We start from the raw sequence: 19181 nt of genomic DNA, 5'->3' as shown, positions 1-19181 counted from the left end.
CGCTTAAATCTTGACCCGTCAGAAAATATGGTAGGCTAAGACATCACTATGGGAACAGATCTCCTTAAGAAAATTCTCTGACATGCCTGGTATGAAGCCCGGATTTGGGTTAAAAGACTCAGTCAAAAGCAGTTCAGTCAGTTTGACTTAAGTTGGTAGACAGAAAACAGGTCCAGCTTTATACCTAGCAGTTGATTATAGGTTCCTCAGAAGGTGGAAGTAAACTGTACGACATATCTAAAACTATTTTGGTGGAAAACGCATTGGCATAAAATATCTCTTGTAAGAGGGCTAGGAGACCTATCAGAAGGACTAAATAAGCTATTTAAAAATGATCTATCCCCTATAATGATTAGCTACTAAGCTAGGCTAATGAAAAAATGTATGGTACATACATAGTACATGAGACCACAGATGAGAAACATGTTATGGCAAAGATTATAGGACAATAGCCTATAGTATAGCCTATATACTACTAATATTTTCGTGTCAAAATCTTCTTGCTAGGATGAACAAGACGTTGACTTTGATAGTTTTCTCCACTGGAAAAAAATTATAAGAAAAAATGTACACTAGAAGAAAAAAAGACAGACAAAGCCTAGACTGTAGTTTCCGGAGGATTTATGACCAATATAGATGGTGAGAAAATGGTTGCAAAAGGCAACACCAATCTTTCAAAGAAATATTCTCAACAAGTTTCTCCCTATCTTCAGTTGCATAGTTTTTCTTTGCTGTTTCACAGATAAAAGCTAGTTAACAGGCAGTTGGAACAAAGTAATGAATCAAATGTATTGTCATTAAACATAGTTAGACAAGCAAAAAGGATAAATTGTATATCAAACAGAACAAATAGAAATAGCAGGAACCAAAGGCAAACCAGGACCACAATAAGAACAGCAATTAAAAGCACAATACCAGTATTAAAGTTCCTAAGCAATAAGTATTTTCCTCAGGGGCTGAACTGAACACTTGCCACTTGGTAATGCCACAGGACACCAGAATTTTGCTATAGTTCCCTGCTTCATCCAGCTTTATCCAGCAGATAGTGTGGGCCCTTGGCAAGTAAGAAATTACCTATTCAACGATTTAAGTAGCTATGAGACTTGGCAATGTTAACAGAGGCTGCCCAGAGGAGGTAAGTAGAGCCACCATTCCTTGAAGCATTCAGAACTACCTAATCATGTATTGTTGAAATTGGAAGCAGGGGTATACAATGGCTGAAAAAATATCATATGTTCTTTTTTTATTGCCACAGAATCACAATGTATTTTTTTATATTAAGGGATCAGGAAATTATGTACCCTGAAATCTCAATCAAGATCATTGATAGAAAAATGTATGTGAACCTCTAGGGTAAATACCTCTTAATAAGATGGTAACTTGAGTTTAGTATTTAAATCTGACTTCATTTAGGCTGACTTATGCCGCGTAAACATGTAGCCGACTATCCGACGGACTTAGTCTGGCGGACTTCCCGCCAGACTGTAGGTCCGACTTTCCGAACGGGTTACTTGCACACACGGCACTTTTTCAGCGGACTAATACGGCGTACTAAGTCCGCCGTACTATTGAAATGAACAGACTCGCCCACAGACACGGAGAAAAGTCCGCTCATTTCGAGCGGGTCTCCAGGTAGGTGGGCCCGTGAAGGAGACGTCGCTGGCCCCACCACCTGGTATGGACTTAAAGGGGAACCCCAACACCAAAAAAAATCGGCGTGGGGATCCCCCCAGGTCCACATCAGACCCTTGTCCGAGCACGCTACCCAGCCGGCCAGGAAAGGGGGGGATGAGCAAGCGGGCCCTCCCCTTCTGAGCCATACCAGGCCAAATGCCCTCAACATGGGGGGTGCCTTGGGGAAGGGGGGGCCGCACGCCCCCCCCCACCCCAAAGCACATAGTCCCCATGTTGATGAGGATAAGGGCCTCTTCCCGACAACCCTGGCCGTTGGTTGTCGGGGTCTGCGGGCGAGGGGCTTATCGGAATCCGGGAGCCCCCTTTAATAAGGGGGCCCCCGGATACCGCCCCCCCACCCTATGTGAATGAGTATGGGGTACAATGTACCCCTACTCATTCACCTGTCAAAAAAGTACAAAAAAAAACACAACACAGGCTAAAAACAGTTCATTGCACAGCTCCGTGGGTCTTCCGTCTTCTGGGGGTCTTCTCGCCGGACTCCTCCGCTATCTTCTTCTAGCTCTTTTGCTAGCGGAGGAGCCCGGCTTTCTTCCTCGCCGCCGCCCTTCTTCCAACTTCGGGGGTCTTGTCCCCCTCTTCGGTTCTTCTGCCGGTCTTCTGTCGCCGCTGTCGCCGCCGCCTTCTGTTCTTCTGTTCTTCTCTTCAGATCTTGACTCGTCGCTTCAGTTTTTGGCTTCAGTTTTTTTTTTCTGCAGCCAGTAAACTCTATAGCATGTTATCCTGTGTGTCCATGCACACATAGGTTGTGATCAGTATTTTTTGGCAGGGGCATTTTCTGGCTGGAAAATTGCTCTAATGCCGCGTACACACGACTGGACTTCCAGGCAGACTAGGTCCGATGGAATCAGTCCGTCGGACAATCCGATTGTGTGTGGGCTAATCCGATCGTTTTTCATTGAAAAAAAAAATCAGACGGACCTAGAAATAGAACATAGATAGAACACAGAAATAACATAAAATAGAACATAAAATAGAACAACGAACTCAATTCCTATCGGGAAAACCATTCATCTGTATGCTGGTCCGATGGACCAAATACGACACAAGGGAAGCTATTGGCTACTGGCTATTGAATTTCCTTTTTTAGTCCCATCTTATGTCATCATGTTCAAAACTAATAGACTTTCGATTTAGACTTAGTTCGTTCGTGTGTGGTCAAGTCCGTTCATTCGGAAACTCCGTCGGAACTCCGCCAAAAGTCCGTAGGGAAGACCGTCGGACCTAGCCGGTCGTGTGTATGCGGCATAAATTTGAAAAGCTGAAAAATGCGGCTATTCAGTGTTTATGAGCCATAAGCTTCTATAGGAGTGTAGTTAAAAAGAAAACACTAAAAAAAGTTGGAAAACTTGTGTTTTTAATGCAGCATTCTACAGATAAAGCTACTGGTGTTTTTTTTTATAACTTCCAGTGTGCATGAGGCCTTATAAATAGATATCAAAACCAATTCTGATTGCTGTTCTTACATATAGTGATATGAAGTATCTCAAATACAAGCTGCTTTGGCCCTAAATGAAATGCCCTTTAGGAATATTTCAAATGGAAATGTTAAAGTGTTGCTCACTTCTCCAACATCCTTAATGTTTAATGTGATCTGAGTGATCTTGTCTATTATGTGTATTCAGATGCACAATATGAAAATGCATGAACAAGCACAATTCAGAGGTTTAGACAGTAAGAGTGAATAGCACACCAACTGCCAAGTATGCTGAATGCAACTGTGTAGACCCAGATTTCATTCTGATTTTAACAGCCTTAGTCTAACTAGATAACATACAATGTTTCTGGAAGGCTGGTCACCCTTTAAAACTTGTACACAGCCTGGCATCTGGATAAGCGAAGCATATATTAAACAAGTCTGACTGCATTTGGCATGCCTCAAAAATAGCCACACAGGATAATTATCAGTTATAAAGGAGCGGAGTTTATCAAGACTGATTGCACTTGGCAGCACCAGCAATAAAATGTGACCCATACTTTTCAAAATGTTTTATTTCCAGCCATAGATAGATAGATAGATAGATATAGATAGATAGATATAGATAGATAGATAGATAGATAGATAGATAGATAGATAGATAGATAGATAAAAAATTTTTTTATCGATTTATATATCTATATAAGAGCAAAGGTAGCACGCTGAACACCTTAAAATGTATTGTTTACATACTGAAGATTTTAAAACATAACTATATTTCAGGTTAAATTTCATACCAGCAATTATTATTATTAGTATTATTATACAGGATTTCTATAGTGTTGACATTTTACAATACAGCTTAATACACTAGAAATAAGAGCCCTGTTTGTTAGATTAGTAAATTAAATTTAGTAAAACTGTTTAGCATTGCTTTGGTGAGGGTTTAAAATTGAATTTCTGGCATAAAACTGTTTTGTATTCAAAGGGGTTTATTTATTAAAGGCGAGTAGACCCCAGAGGTAAGTGAATAAGTTATAGCTCTGCTAACTTCCATCATTCAATCACATGCAAGCAAAAATGCATATATATTTTTTTCTTGCATGTGATTGGGCATTCTTTGCAACGTGAAATTTTACTGCATTTAATAAACACTTAGGAAAACGTACTTTTTAAGTGTAACTTACCTTGCAAAGTGATATGTCTATTTGCCTTAAGGTGTCAAGCCCCAAAAATAAAATGAAATGGAGATCTGCAGATGCCCCCAAGAAGAGAGTAGGTGCTTTTAAGAATTTTCATCAAATTTTGATCGTTATTGATCATAGAATACACGTATAAAACACCTTTTGTGGCCTAATACTGGCTGCTTCTTTATAACTATGGATTTATTTTTTATCAATTTTATGGTACCCAGACATCTATGTCTTTTCATTTAGTGCTAGTTCACACTAGATGTAGTTCCGTGAGCTTTTTCTGCACTAAAAATGCATGCAATGTTTTCCATTTATTCCAATGGCTCTAGTTCACACCAGTGCAGTCAGTTTTTGGCGCAGAAAAATAAAAGTAGAGCATGCTAAATTTTTTCTGCACAGAACTGTACTGGAACTTAGCAAATTGTATCAAAAATGCGCTGGAACTGCACTGGAACTGCATGTGGTGTGAACTGTAAGCAAAAACTGTAAGCAAAAACTGATCCGGAACGTGTCCAGAGTGCATTTTTGTGGTGTTTACTGGCCCTAAATGCATTTTTACAGTGTTTTCCATGTACAGTGCCTTGCAAAAGTATTCAACCCCTTGGCATTTTTAGTGTTTTGTTGCCTCACAACCTGGAATTAACATGGATTGTTTGAGGATTTGCATCATTTCATTTACAGAACATGCCCACAACTTTGAAGATTTTTTATTTTTATTTTGAAGCAAACAACAAATAGGACAAAATAACAGAAAAAAAGTCAATGTGCATAACTATTCACCCCCCCTAAAGTTAATACTTTGTAGAGCCACCCTTTGCAGCTATCACAGCTCCAAGTAGCTTTGGATAAGTCTCTATGAGCTTGCCACATCATACCACAGGGGTTTTTGCCCATTCCTCCTTGCAAAACTGCTCCAGCTCCTTCAAGTTGGATGATTTGTGCTGGTGAATAGCAATCCTTAACACAGATTTTCTATTGGATTGAGGGCTGGGCTTTGACTAGGCCATTCCAACACATTTACATGTTTCACCTTAAACCACTCAAGTGTTGCTTTAGCAGTGTGTTTGGGATCATTGTCCTGCTGGAAGGTGAACCTTCATCCTAGCCTCAAATCACATACAGAGTGGTACAGGTTTTGCTCAAGAATATCCCTGTATTTAGCACCATCCATCTTCCCCTCAACTCTGACCAGTTTCCCAGTCGAGACTGCTTTGGTTGATGTGATGGGTTTGAGCCAGACATAGTGTTTTCTTTGATGGCCAAAAAGTTCAATTTTAGTTTCATGCCCCTGTTTGTTGATGACCGATTGTGTCGAAACGCGTCGGGAAGCATTACTTGCAACCCACATTGCTTTTTTGAATCGATTTTACTTTCAGTGATCACTTTTATATTTTTGTTAAATGCATATATTTTAATAAAACCAACTGGTTTATTTCTTACCTACCTACACTATCCGGAGCCCCCTCTTCTTTTTCTGTTTTCGGTTTATGTGATATTCCTTGGAGCTCCCATCTAAAATCAAAGCTTCGTTACTCCCTACTTTGGAGACATTGTCTCTTTGGGCTATGGAAAACTCTGACCGGTGATCACCTGGACCGCTTACCTTCGTCTGAGATAGAGGGCGTCTATGGGAGGATTGTTGGTTGAGAGCGATTTCCATTAAGAGCTCGAATACAATCCCTTTTGGGATTACACGCACTTTTGACCCACTGTTGTACGACAGGTGGGTCCAACATTTCCGGTAAGGGTATTCAACGTATCTCTATTGATTGCTGTGTCTTCAGACGTTACTACAGACAAGCTGATCTCTGTCGGTGGTTTTCCTGGAGCCTTAATCCTGGGTCCCCAAGAGAGAATTGGTTGACTTTGCTTAAATATTATATGAGGACTCTTGTACAGATTGATACACTATTAATTGTTTGAATTTTCTGCTATGTGACTTTATTGATATCACTTTTTTTTTCACATACAAGTTGTATGTGTATTCCATTGGGATTGCACATTATACATATTGTACACACAGATAAGTGTGAGACTTCCCCGTGGTTCAACACAGGTTGCTTACACTTTTTGTACAAATTATTTTTAGATTTTCTGTACATTTATTTTTTTTCTCTAGCGCTACATTTTTTGTTTCACATTTATTGTAACTTTTTTGAGTGTTAGCTGCTTGTTGTATTTCAGTAGGGCAGTGTTTTCCCCTCTTTCTTTCAATTTTAGTCTCATCAAACCAGAGCACCTTCCTCCATACATTTTGGGAGTCTCCCACATGCCTTTTTTGCAAACTCAAAACGTGTCATTTTGTTTTTTCTGAAAGTAATGTCTTTCTTCTGGCCACTCTGCCATAAAGCCCAACTCTATAGAGCGTACGGCTTATTGTCGTCCCATGTACAGATACTCCAGTCTCTGCTGTGGAAATCTGCAGCTCCTCCAGGGTTAACTTAGGTCTCTGTGCTGCCTCTCTGATTAATGCCCTCATTGTTCCAGTCCGTGAGTTTTGGTGTGCGGCCATCTCTTGGCAGGTTTGCCATTGTGCTATGTTCTTTCCATTTTGGTTATGATGGATTTGATGGTGCTCCTAGGGATCGTCAAAGATTTGTATTTTTTTTATAACCTAACCCCAACTTTTACTTCTCAACAATATTGTCCCTTACTTGTTTGGAGAGTTCCTTGGTCTTCATGGCAGTGTTTGGTTAGTGGAGCCTCTTGCTTAGGTGTTGCGGCCTCTGGGTCCTTTCAGAAAGGTATGTATAGGTAATGAAATATCATGTGACACTTAGATTGCACACAGGGGCACATCATTTCACTAATTATGTAACTTCTGAAGGTAATTGATTGCACCAGAGCTTTTTATGGGCTTCATAACAAAGGGGGTGAATACATACACACATGCCAATTATCAGTGCAGAAACTGACTGGAAACTTACTGTTACGGACTGCATTGCTGTGAACTAGAGCAATTGGAATACATGGAAAACACTGTGCATGCCTTTTTAGTGCAGAAAAAAACGCACAAAACTGCATCTGGTGTGAATTGGCCCTTAGTGTCTCTACACACCCTTCTGAGGAATTTGCGATGACACTATTATTGGACTGTACATGGTGTGTGCAGAGCTGTGGAAGGGACCCAACAGGTCCACGCACAACAGACTGCCTGCAGAAAACTTCAGAAGGGGACACATACAAGACCAGTTCCCCTGCATGAGGGAAGAACATCAGTGATTGGTCATTTTTACAGTTAATTCCAGTACAGATGCAAAATGTAGATGTTTAATGCAGGAATACTATACAGATGAAAATATAACTGTACAAAGGATACCAAAAGTAAAGTAGGAATACACCTGGGTCTTGTAGTTAGATAATATTTGTTTAGCCTTGATTTAGCTTTTAAGTGCGTTTCTACTTTTACAGTCAAATTTGATAAAACCCCACTCTATTTTTGTTATCTGCTCCCATTCACACAGTATGCCTAAAAAAATTAAATATTCCTTACCTGATTCTCGGCAGTACGTGTCATGGATGACTGCCAGGTTTATTAATTCATCTTAGTGAGCCTGTCCCAAGTCTGTCTACATTGACATAAATATAACGAAACCCCAGCCTCTACACCTTTAACCCTTTGTTGGGACAGTGTTTAAATCTAGTTAAAATTGATCATGAAGATATGCCTACACAGTACAGACAGGGTTAATTATGGCAAACACAGGGTCCAGAATAGAGCATCTTAAAAAGCTATGCTGCCGTTTTTATTTATTGTTTTTTTTTTAAGTTATGCTATGTGAATGGGGTCATGTAACAAATGTAAATATAATATACAGTATATTATATGAAGTAAAATAAAATAATATATAATATAAAAGTAGATGCTATACCAATTTGGCTGCACAAGTTAAAATACACTTTAACTGTTAGGGGTTGGTGCAATATTTATCTCCTCTGGAGATATATATATACTCTCTGTAGGGAATATCAGTGTAGCATGTTGGACTGGCTAATATTTATTATGAGATTGTCCGACAGAGATCTCACAATTCTGTTGTCCCCTTATGTAACCCTGTACAGTCCAAACTGTGCAAATCCAACATTCGAATGCACACATATCACAGAACACATCATAGGTTTGTCAGTAGCTGACATCAAATCTGGCATAAAAGTACAGCTTTGCTTTAAGTGTAGCTTTCCTTCAACTTTAGCAGTCTGAGACTGGACCTAGCTTCTGGGTACATAGTTGCATCAATAGGCTATACTAAAGACTAAAGTAGAGGTTGCACAGTGTTACTAACTCTCATGCTGCGTACACACGACTGGAATTTCCGGCAGACTAGGTCCGACGGAATCAGTCCGTCGGACATTCCGATCATGTGTGGGCTAATCTGATCGTTTTTCATTAAAAAAATCCCATGGACCTAGATATAGAACATGATTCAAATCTGTCCGACGGACTCAATTCCTATTGGGAAAACTGTTAGTCTGTATGCTGGTCCAACGGACCAAATATGACGCAAGGGAAGCTATTGAACTTTCTTTTTTACGTCATCACGTTCAAAACAAATGGACTTTCGAACAGACTTAAGCCCCATACACACTATCAGTTTTTCTGCTGAGTTTTTCCTTCAGATTTACCAAAACCATATAATATGATGGCAAATCTTAGGAGTTTCAATGTGTATGCAACCAGGCAGGCCCTTGCATTACATGGTTTTGGTAAATCTGAAGGAAAAACTCAGCAGAAAAACTAATAGTGTGTATGGGGCTTTAGTCCGTTTATGTGTGGCCAAGTCCGTTCGTTTAGAAAGTCCGTCGGAACTCCGCCGAAAGTCCGCCGGGAAGACCATCAGACCTAGTCTGCCGGAAAGTCCGGCCGTGTGTGTACGCGGCATTACTCTCAAAGGAGAATGTTACATTTAAAACCAAAGTACACAGCCTGACCTGTCTATACAGCCCAGGTGATGTATTGCTGGAACATGGCCTTTCCATTAAATAACTAAAGCTTTTAGAGAAGCTAGCACTGAAATTAATTCAGAATTAAAAAAACTATGGCAGAATGGTTGATATAGAGTAGACCATCAACCGTTTTCCGGCAAAGAAAACAATCCCGTTCCAAAAAGTGGAAAGCTGAATTTCAGGTATGTTTTTTTTTTTTTTTTTTTTTGCATGGTGACATTGATCCAGCTTAGACCTTTGTAGGTATGTATATTCTATTTTATTTTATTCAAAGCCGTGTTTAGGTCACACAGAGTCGGTTGCAGCCTCCCCTGAAAATTTATAAATAATGTATATTATATACCTGGCCAATTTTTGCGGAAGGTGAAATAACTATAAAAGCTGCTGCTACTACAATGATCTTTGCTGTCTTCCAGGTCTTGTACCAAGTTGCTATCCTGCGGTATGATAACCGCAGGGAGTCGCCTACTCAGCATGGGCATCATTCAGAGAATGCCTTCCATTTTTACTAATTAATACAAGGCAGTCTTTGATTGAATGAGGTGGGGCAGTAACTTTACCATAGATACCTGACAAAAATACAAGACACTCTCTGAATGGTGCCTGTGTTGAGGGGGCAACACCTTGTGTTAATTATGCAGCAGAGCAGCTGCATGGCAAAGAATCCAGATGACAGCAAATATTAAAGTAGTAGCAGTAGCTACTAAAGTGATTATCCACTTCAATAGGGGTTGGCCAGGTATGGAATAAGTATCACTAAATTAGTCCAAGCTAGACCAGGGTAAAAATGCAAAAAAGAACCTGGCATTCGTTTTTAATTTGCTATATTAGATGGTCTAAAATCAGCTTAATTGAACACACACACATATTATATATATTGTAAGGGATCTTCCCGGGGTAGGGTGTGTTTGGACACAGTTCACAGCAGACTTGGAATTTATAAAGCAGATCTTGGCGTTTATTCGTGGTACAAACAGTCCAGCAAACAAAATATACAGCAACACCGTGCTTTCTAAGTACAACAAAAATAAAAGTCCTAGCCCGGCTGGGCGCTTACTAACAGGTTCTGCTCACCTATCTGACACTTACAAACACAGCGTCTTTCGCCTGGATATCGCAGGGTGAGTTTTAGCTCCAGCAGTGGCTGTGCTTGCAGCTTCCTTCAACACACAGATTGTTCATTCCCTGGCTGAGAGCAATCACCTGCAGGCCCAGCAGAGCCTTTACCTTCCCAGGCTAATTAGGATCAAAGCTCACCTGATCCAAAACCCAGAACTGGATCGGGGGGTGTGGAATGACAGGTCCCTCTACCAAACCTACCTGCCATTCCATATAAACCCAGGCCCGGCAAAATTAAATAACAACTCAGCAGCATATCGCTGCTGAGAAACTGATCCATCCTGGATTTACCATCTCACACTGTGTAGCAACCTAGGTGAGATGTACACCCCCTCGATCACTTCTCCAGTGACATGTCTACAATATATATATATATATATATATATATATATATACACACACACACACACACACACACACACACATGCTATAAAAGTTTATACCTTTCTGGGACTGCACAGAAAAAACATGCGCAGTCATGTTAAAACAGGAAGGAGAATTAAGAATTCCCTTCACTGGAACTAAGGGGCCAAGCCCCACCCCTGAAAGACAATCCCATACCATAATCCCCCTTCCAGCAAATTATTTGAAACAGTGCACAAAGCCAGGTTCATAAAGACATGGATGAACGTGTTTGAGGTGGAAGAACTTGACTGGGCTGCACAGAGTCCTGACCTTAACCCGATAGAAAACCTTTGGGATGAATTAGAGTGGACACTGTGAGCCAGGCTTTCTCATCCAACATAAGTGCCTGACCTCACAAATGTGCTTCTGGAAGAATGGTCAAACATTCCCATAGACACACTTAAAGCTTGTGGCCAGCCTTCCTTGAAGAGGTAACGCTGTTAAAGCTGCAAAGGGTGGGCCAACTTAATATTGAATCCTACAGACTAAGGCCTCGTACACGCGGTCTTGATTGTTGGACGACCGAGCGTCTGATTTTTGTATATATATACAGTATATATATATATATATACACACACACACACATATATACAAATATACTGCATTATTCCAGGCTGATAGGAGTATCTGCCAATTCTTCAAATTGACTTGAAGTTTAAATAAATATGAAAGTTAAAACAATGAAAGAATAAGAAATGATGGCACCCCTGTCACTAAAGAAAATTGCATTTGCTTTTAGGTTGTGTGTTCACTCTATAATTCAACTAGCATTTAGCTACAGTTGCTTTCCCAATGTGTTACCCACTCATATGAGCCTCACTCAAAGATACAACCTATGCAATAATCACATTTTGCAACCCCATGAGCAATATTTCACACACACACACACATACTATAAAACATAACAATATATAATATGGAACCTCCATGCTTTGACTTGTTGCACAACTCTCCAGTTGCTGTGTAAATAACACAGCATTTTTTAGTTGACAGACTGCCCTTAAAGCCCAGTTATACCTGATTAAAATGGTGCAATCCTCAATCATGTGCCTGGATGCACAGTACAACAAATGGATTTTTAATTTCTTGTTGGTAGAAAATTAGCTATTTTAATTAAAACTGGTTAAGCAGAAACATATTACATTCCGCTTTCCTTTGCATTTCTATGTTTGGCAATTAGGTGAATCAAGATAAAAAAACGACATTTAATGAACATATGATTATTTTGCCTATAAAGGTTATGTAAGATTTCATTATCATTAGCATGGAGGTAATTAACTAATCAGGAATAAAGGGAGTCGTCGGTAACTGTCATGTAGAATTTTCCTTGTTGCCTATATTTTTTGTTGAAATTTTACTGCTTTCTTTTGTTTTTGAGTGAAGCATAATATTTTATGAAAAAAGATCCAGCGATGAAGTAGAAGCTCAAAAGACAAAAAATACCTTATTTTTCTAATGTTTTATGGGATGTAGTACATAGCATTTTGGCAGAAAAAAAAAAAGAAATATGGCATTCATCTCTGCAATACATACATATTTCCCAGTGTTTTATAACTTAAAAAACCCTGCAAGTACAGGAAAATACCTGCTGATCTGCCAGAAATGCGCTCAGATGCTAAATCCTTTTGTGGGTTAATACCACACAGCATTTTGTAGTGGCATCAGTACTACCCAGGACCAGGACAAGGGGTGGGCAGGAGGGACAGCTGCCCCTGGCGCAATGGTTTATTGCAGGGGTAGTGAGCACCCTGACCCTAACCCTAAGGGAAAGGGGGCGCAGTTTGGCATCTTTGCCCTGGGCGCTGGGTGATCTTGTCCCGGCACTGATACTGCCCATTGGGGGTTATTTACGAAAGGCAAATCCACTTTACATTACAAGTACAAACTTTAGTTGCAAAGTGCACTTGAAATTGCACTGAGAGTGCACATGGAAGAGCAGTCGCTGTAAATCTGAGGGATGGATTTAAAATGAGGTGAAGCTCTGCTGATTTTATCATCCAATCATGTGCAAGCTAAAATGCTGTTTTTTATTTTCCTTGCATGTCCCCCTCGGATCTACAGCGACTGAACTTTCAAGGGCACTTTGCACTTGTAGTGCAAAGTGGATTTGCCTTTGGTAAATAACCACCATTGTCTTTTGCTAAACTACCTCCACTCAGATCTTTAAAACATAAAGGCTAAACATTCTGTAGATCAAGATAAAAAATAGGAGGGCATTTGAGTTAGCAAAGCAGAGTGTGCAGAAGACACAGGGAAAATTCTTACAAGATCAATATTTTGTTGCAATAATAAAAAGATATAACAAAATGCATCCAGTGATATATATACAGTATCTCACAAAAGTGACTACACCCCTCACTTTTTAGTAAATATTTTATTCTATCTTTTCATGTGACAACACTGAAGAAATGACACTTTGCTACAATGTAAATTAGTGAGTGTACAGCTTGTATAACAGTGAAAATTTGCTGTCCCCTCAAAATAACTCAACACACAGCCATGTGCCGCTGGCAACAAAAGAGAGTACACCCCAAAGTGAAATTGGGCCCAATTAGCCATTCCCCTCCCCAGTGCCCTGTGGCTTGTTAGTGTTACAAGGTCTCAGGTGTAAATAGGGAACAGGTGTGTTAAATTTGGTGTTATCGCTCTGACTCTCTCATACCGGTCACTGGAAGTTCAACATGGCACCTCACGGGAAAGAACTCTCTGAGAATCTGAAAAAAAGTATTGTTTCTCTACATAAAGTTGGCATAGGCTATAAGAAGATTGCCAAGACCCTGAAACTGAGCTGCAGCATGGTGGCCAAGACCATACAGTGGTTTAACAGGAAAGTTTCCAATCGGAACAGGACTCGCCATGGCCGACCAAAGAAGTTAAGTGAACATGCTCAGGGTCATATCCAGAGGTTTTCTTTGGGAAATAGGCATATGAGTGTTGCCAGCATTGCTGTAGGAGTTGCAGGGGTGGGTGGTCAGGCTGTCAATGCTCAGACCATACGCTGCACACTGCATCAAATTGGTCTGCATGGCTGTCATCACAAAAGGAAGCCTCTTCTAAAAGATGATGCGCAAGAAAGCCAGCAGACAGTTTGCTGAAGACAAGCATACTAAAGACATGGATTACTGGAACCATATCCTGTGGTCTGATGAGACCAAGATAAACTTATTTGATTCAGATGGTGTCAAGCGTGTGTGGCGGCAACCGGGTGAGGAGTACAAAGACAAGTGTGTCTTGCCTACAGTCAAGCATGGTGGTGGGAGTGTCATGGTCTGGGGCTGCATAAGTGCTGCGGGCACTGGAGAGCTACAGTTCATTGAGGGAACCATGAATGCCAACATGTACTGTGACATACTGAAGCAGAGCATGATCCACTCCCTTTGGAGACTGGGCCACAGGGCAGTATTCCAACATCATAACGACCCCAAACACACCTCCAAGATGACCACTGCCTTGCTAAAGAAGCTGAGGGTAAAGGTGATGGACTGGCCAAGCATTTCTCCAGACCTAAACCCTATTGAGCATCTGTGGGGCATCCTCAAACGGAAGGTGGAGGAGCGCAAGGTCTATAACATCCACCAGTTCCGTAATGTTGTCATGGAGGAGTGGAAGAGGACACCAGTGGCAACCTGTGTGGTGAACTCCATGCCCAAGAGGGTTAAGGCAGTGCTAGAAAATAATGGTGGCCATACAAAATATTGAAACTTTAGGCACAGTTTGGACATTTTCACTTAGGGATGGACTCACATTTGCTGCCAGCGGTTTAGACATTAATGGCTGTGTGTTGAGTTATTTTGAGGGGACAGCAAATTCTCACTGTTATACAAGCTGTACACTCACTACTTTACATTGTAGCAAAGTGTCATTTCTTCAGTGTTGTCACATGAAAAGATATAATAAAATGTTTACAAAAATGTGAGGGGTGTACACACTTGTGAGATACTGTATATAAAAAATCACAAAAGCAGAAAGAGTAGTGCATTGCCAGGGTTTTGATACCCTTTGGGTTAGAACGTTCATTCCATTTTAGTTTGAGTTTTTACGATCTATTAAATATAGATTTTAGGAAGTTTCAACTCATGCTCCTGGCTAAGATACAATTTCTTACCACATCATTCAATGCAACTTCCCCCTCTGAATGAAGCCTAAAGTAACAGAATTTATATATCTATCTGATCATTTACATAGCAGAGCAACGGGTATTCCAACAACACAAGGTTATTGGCAACAAATATATTTTTGCATTGAGGTGGCTTGGTGCAGCAGCAAGTGATTATACACAGTTTGTAAATTAGTCAGACAGGCAGAAGTGGTGCTGTAGTGATAGCAGCATAGATAAAAACTGCAGAAAACCATCAGGGGAACCCACATCAGGGGCAATGGACAATTTGGTATCTTCACAGTGGGCACTGGATTACCTAGTCCCAGTACTGGTAGTACATGGGGCTTGTCGATAGAGGAGGTAGCATCAAGCCTCAAAGTTTACATATTGTGGTATTTTCTTTTTACATTTTGTTTCCCGCTTTCATTCACATCTGGACATGGTGATTCAATTCAGTAAAAAATTGTAGAGGAAATTAGATGTAAGGGATAGTAGGATGAGTCAGAAGGTTCTTTATATTTCGGAAATACCAATCTCTCCTATATCTTGTTTTTTGCTTTATACAGATTAAAAGTAGTCTTGCATAAATAAAGAGAAGACATGTTGCCTCCAAGAGCTTATTCTAGCAGTAGTTTTTATAATGCTGGTATGTTTTAACTGACCCATCTCCACCCAAAAACTGAAACACTGCTATCTGCTTTTCTTATGTGTCTTTAATAATGCTGGTATGTTATTTTTACTTAACCGCCTGTAGACCTGTCCAGATTACAATGCTTTATTATCTCCCTTGTCTTACCCAAAATTATAACCCGTTTAACTTCAGTGCCCTCTTGTTAGTCTGTTTTTGAAGTAAGAATTTTGCCCTGTTAACCAGCCAAGCTTTATTACCTCCTTAGTGATAACTGAAATCCATCCACACCCCACCCCTATCAGTATAAATATAAGCTTCTTTTGGGGGAAGCATTTGCAGGGGGCACACATAAGCAACTGGGGCTCTTTCCCAAAGTGGGCTATTTCTGTAAGTAAGAACACTTCTGACTCTGCACTTCAGCGAATACACAAAGTGAAGGGAGACAAGAAAAAAACGTATCACTAATTTACTATCAAATATATCAGTCTGGATGTCACACCACTTCCTCAAACTCAATCTATCCAAAACCAAACTTATAATTTTTCCTCCCCCATATGCCCCTTCCCCTGATCTTGCTGTCAAAATCAATAACACAACTATAAGCCCATCCCCACATGCCAAGGTTCTAGCTGTAGTCCTGGACTCTGAATTCTCCTTCAAGCAACACATCCAATCACTGTCCAAATCCTGCCGCCTCAACTTCCGCAACATCTCCAAAATACTCCCCTTTCTAACTAATCACACAACAAAGCTCTTAATTCACTCGCTGGTCATCTCTCGCCTCGACTATTGCAACTCCCTTCTCATTGACTTACCTCTACATAGTCTATCACCTCTTTAATCCATCATGAATGCTGCTGCCAGACTCAAGCACCTTACCAATCGCTCTGGGTCTGCCACTCCTCTGTGAATCCATCCACTGGCTTCCACTCGGCCAAAACATTAAATTCAAAATACTAACAACTACGTACAAAGCCATCCACAATTTCTCCCCCAGCTACATCACTAGCCTAGTCTCTAAATACCAACCTACTCGTTCTCTTCGTTCCTCCAGACCTCCTGCTCTCTAGCTCCCTCATCACCTCCTCCCATGCTCGCCTCCAGGACTTTTCCAAAGCCTCTCCAATCCTATGGAATGTCCTACCCCAATCTGTCAGCTTATCTATCTCCTACTTTATTAGCTTTTAGACGATCCCTGAAAACTCTTCTCTTCAGAGAAGCCTACCCACACCTAACAACTGTATTTTCATTTTCTCCATCAGCTCATCCCCCACAGTTATTACCTTTTGTTTCCACTTGACCCTCCCTTCTAGATTGTAAACTCTAACGAGCAGGGCCCTCTGATTCCTCCTGTATTCATTTGTATTGTAAGTGTACTGTCTGCCCTCATGTTGTAAAGCGATGTGCAAACTGTTGGCGCTATATAAATCCTGTATAATAATAATAATAATAAAATTAATCACACGATACGAGAAGGTATGCTGTAAAAAGGTAGTACTCACTAAAATGTTCCTAGAGCAGCATCATGTCTAAATACAACCATGGCTTTGAGGTGTATTCATGCAGAAGTAGTTGAATAACACTAATTTATCGGAACCAGACTTTACTTTGTTGGTTATTGGTTCATAATTTACAGAATAAGTTACATTTATATATTTCTCAAACCTTCATTTCTTGTCAATGTGCTACTCAAACTGCTGTTTTATAAAAAATGTAATTGGTATCTACAGCACTATCATCATAGAATATTAAAACACTCAGATAATAGCTCTTTATACACTGTGATGAGGGAAAGAAAAGGGAAGGTACAAAGAGGAGAAAGCTAGATGAGCATTAGGAATACACAATGCTTATTACGTAGTTGCACAGGAATGTTGTTTACTGGCCATTGGTTACATAGGGTCGTATAAGGATCTGTTGAGTAAGGATTTATTAAGGAAGGAAGAAATTAGGAAGGAAGTATTGTTTAAACTTTAACTTGATTATTTGACTTGTTAGATATAAAAAGAATATTGATTTGTCTCAATAAAAAGAAACATTGCCCAATTCATTACATTTATATGGTTATATAAGAAAAATAGAACAAAAGGGATTTTTTTTTTAATGTAATATAATCTGAGAACAAATTTGCTGACATGTTTTTACCATTAATGCCTATAATATGACACAACCACAGATACACTTAACTTCCAGATGTATTGTAAACTGTATTACTTAAATAAGCAGAATCAGATCAGGATTAATTAAAGCATAACCACAGAAGCAAATAAAATTGCTTGTCTCAAACAGTCTGATGTATGCGCATGGAGATCGTTGATAACACATTCTGTTTGAAATGCTTGTTTTATTCTGAAATTTATGAAGCAGTAACTGAAAATAATAAAAAAAATCCTACAATTAAAAGTAGTTACGATGTGTGGGATTCACCATATGCTAAAAAAACAATTTAAGTATCTTCCTGTTTATGTCTGACACCAATCCAATAAACTTCAGAGCATGGATGGAGCCAGATTGCAACATTTCTTTTCTGAGAACACACGCTATGCCAAAACTTGAGCCATGTTCGTGTACGATAACATTCTCTCTGTATACCTGTGCACTCAACAACACATGCTTACTTAATTATTCTTCAGTGAGCTATCATATGTCAGTTTATTAGGAGAAATGTATTGCTTGATTGTTCAAGCGCTGAAGAGCAAAACAATGTTAAATGCTTTTCTGCTTTAATTTTTAAACGAGCAACATCATTGTACGCTGGCGTTCAGGGGACAGCCAATAGGCTGGGTGTATTTCTGAGACCTGAATAGTGACAGGGCCCATCTGCAGTTATGTAATCCTCACTACTAATCTGGGCCTTGGGCCATGTTATTTGGTACCAAAGTCGAGTGGAAAGAAAGAGGCCAGTTTATCAGCAGCAGAGGTAACTAAAGTACAGATGACTCTAGGTAGCTTATTGATTGAATGGTATCTTCTGTGCTATGCTAAACATGGCCATTGTGGTCAGACATTAACAACAATGAGACAAATGTTGACCTATGCAATACTCAATTGTTTTTAGTTAAAGTGAAACTAAACCCATCGACTTAACAGTTTCCAAAACAGTTACAGTCAAGGGATGTCGGAAATTATAACTCACTGTTTCCTTTGCTCTCAACCGAATTATCAAGCCATCAAATGGCTGGTGTCATAAAATATCACATGGGCAACATCATGGCAACTCCAGATTAAAGTGATTGTAAAGTCTTGTTTTTTTTTCCTATAAAAATAACAAACGTATTATACTTACCTGCTCTGTTGCAGTGGTTTTGCACAGAGCAGCCCGGATCCTCCTCTTCTTGAGTTCCTCTTCTGTGCTCCTAGCCCCTCCCTCCTGTTTAGTGCTCCCACAGCAAGTAGATTCCATTCTGACACTGAGCCCCGACCCAGTCCCATCCCCTTTCTCTTCTGATTGGCTAGCTGACTTTGATTGACAGTAGCTGCAGCCAATGGCGCTGCTGTTCTGTCTCAGCCAATCAGGAGGTAGAATCTCGAATGCCTGAGGCACTCGTGGACATCACTGGATGGAGAGGGACCTCATGTAAGTGTTAGAGGAACTGAGGGGAGCTACTGCATACAGAAGGCTTTTTATCTTAATATATAGAATGCATTAAGATGAAAAATCCTTCTGACTTTACAACC

The 19181-nt window shown here is 40.1% G+C and overlaps 1 protein-coding gene across 2 annotated transcripts in view; it reads right to left on the bottom strand.

Annotated features, from left to right (window-relative positions):
* Positions 1-19181, bottom strand: part of ANTXR2 (ANTXR cell adhesion molecule 2) — a 301029-nt gene that overhangs the window by 246239 nt on the left and 35609 nt on the right. The window lies entirely within an intron of this gene.

This window comes from Lithobates pipiens, unplaced genomic scaffold (assembly GCF_037356315.1).
Source record: "Lithobates pipiens isolate NorthernLeopardFrog02 unplaced genomic scaffold, aLitPip1_a1.2 Scaffold_13, whole genome shotgun sequence".
Taxonomy (NCBI): domain Eukaryota; kingdom Metazoa; phylum Chordata; class Amphibia; order Anura; family Ranidae; genus Lithobates; species Lithobates pipiens.
The sequence above is the reverse complement of the archived record's forward strand: the minus strand, read 5'-3'. Positions and strand labels throughout refer to the sequence as shown.